Below are 2,161 nucleotides of genomic sequence, written 5' to 3'. Positions count from 1 at the left end.
TGCTCCCGTCTGTGTACCAGACAGCGTCTGGATCCTTAAGCGGCTGATCTGTCAGATCAGGGCAGGTGCCATGTGCTTCGGCTAGAATCTGGAGGCAGTCATGCTCCTCGGAGGGGCTAGGCAATGGCAGCAAGGTAGCAGGGTTAAGGGAAACTATCGGCCCAAAATTTAACCGGTCCGAGTCCAGTAGTAAGGCCTGATAGTAAGTCATTCTGGCGTTAGAAAGCCATCTGTCCGGTGGTTATCGGACCAAGGCCTCCACTGCATGGGAGGCCAGCACAGTCAATGGCTGTCCCAGAGTCAGCTTTCCGGCATCCTTGAGTAATACGGCAATGGCTGCCACCATGTGGAGGCATGGAGACCATCCTGTAGCCACCGGGTCCAATTTCTTGGACAAGTACGCTACAGGTCTCCTCCAAGGTCCCGGCCAATGCACCAGTACCCCTTTGGCAAAACCTGAGTTCTCATCCACAAACAGCTCAAAGGGCTTGGTTAGATCTGGCAGACCCAGAGCCGGGGCCTCGAGTAAGGCCTTCTTGATCTGTTGGAATGCTTTCTGATGCTTCTGTTAACCATCTTTGCCCCCCGCTCAGGGTGTAGCCTAGGTAGGTGACCTTGTCTCAGCATACTTGAGCCTTTTTGGCTGAGGCTCTATAGCCCTTTTGCCCAAGTCTGGCCAGTAAGGCTCGAGTGCCCTCCATGCACTCGGTTCGACTCCTGGCCACCAGGAGTAGATCATCCACGTACTGGAGCAGAGTCAGGGTTGGGTGTTCGACCCGGAATCCGGCCAGATCTGCATGTAGGGCCTCATCAAAGAGGGTTGGGCTATTTTTGAAGCCCTGAGGGAGCCGGGTCCAGGTCAATTGTCCCGAGAGCCCTTTTTCTGGGTCCCTCCATTCAAAAGCGAATAGCAGTTGACTTTGAGGGTGCAGTCTTAAACAAAAGAAGGCATCCTTCAGGTCTAGCACAGTGTACTAGACGTGGGTCGGTGGGAGGGTGCTCAGAAGGTTATAGGGGTTAGGCACCGTGGGGTGTATGTCCTCCACCCGCTTATTGACCTCTCTCCAGTCCTGGACCGGCCTGTAGTCTCCTGTCCCCGGTTTCTTAACAGGCAAGAGAGGGGTGTTCCAAGGTGACTGGCAGGGCTTTAACACCCCTTGGTCCAGGAGCCTCCGAATATGGGGCTTGATCCCCTCATGAGCTTCCCGTGACATTGGGTACTGTCTGATTGAAACGGGAGTCGCGGAGGCCTTTAGTGAGATCATCAGTGGCGGCTGATCGCATGCCAGCCCCAAGCCCCAGTCTCTGCCCAGGCCTGAGGAAACTCTCTCAGCCAATTCTGTAGCTCCTCAGGTGATTTCTCCGGGGTTCTGCCTCAAACAAACGGTATTCTTCCTCTAAACTGAGGGCAAGGATTTGTAGGGGGTCTCCTTTAGGACCCGTGACCCTTGGTCCCTTCTCCTTACAGTAAGCACATTGATCTTTATCAAGGGGTGGCCTCCTTCGCTCTCCCGACCTATCTCCCTCTCTCCGCTGTCCCTGAGACACAACGGCGGCCAAAACCTTTTTCATTTCCCTATGCTGTTTCTTGTCCCTTTCTTCTTGTTTCTGCCATCTCCTTTCCTCACGCTCCTCAGGAGTTTCTCTCTTATTGAACACTTTCTCTGCTTCCTTCAATAAGTCTGGCAAACCTAGCGCCTGTAAACCTTCCAACCGCTGCAATTTGGTTCTGATATCTGAGCTAGACTGGTAGATAAATGATAAGATGACACCTGGTGCTTGCCCTGGGTCTTCTGGATCATACGGGGTGTACATCCTATAAGCCTCTCTAAAAAATGCAGCGGGTGATTCTTCCTTTCCCTGTATCACATTCCTTACCCGAGCCAAATTGGTAGGCCTTCTGGCAGCCGCTCGGAGACCCGCTAAGAGCAACGGGCGATAGAGACGTAGATGCTCCCTACCTTCAGGTGTATTGAAGTCCCAGTCTGGGCGGTCAAGGGAAAAGCTGCATCGATGATATTTGGGAGTTGGGTTGGCCTCCCGTCATCGCCCGGAACCTGCTTCCGGGCCTCCAGGAAAACTCTCTGCTTTTCCTCTACTGTTAAGAGGGTCTGCAGGAGCTGCTGACAGTCGTCCCAAGTCGGCCTGTGAGTCACTAGGA

The 2,161-nt window shown here is 53.7% G+C and overlaps 1 pseudogene; it reads right to left on the bottom strand.

The window, feature by feature from the left end:
- Positions 1-241: 241 nt before the first annotated feature.
- Positions 242-1,815, bottom strand: LOC114705291 (annotated as a pseudogene).
- Between the last annotated feature and the right edge of the window lie 346 nt (positions 1,816-2,161).

Source organism: Peromyscus leucopus, chromosome 6 (assembly GCF_004664715.2).
Source record: "Peromyscus leucopus breed LL Stock chromosome 6, UCI_PerLeu_2.1, whole genome shotgun sequence".
NCBI lineage: Eukaryota > Metazoa > Chordata > Mammalia > Rodentia > Cricetidae > Peromyscus > Peromyscus leucopus.
Note: the sequence above shows the minus strand (reverse complement) of the source record. Positions and strands in the feature narration are given on the sequence as shown.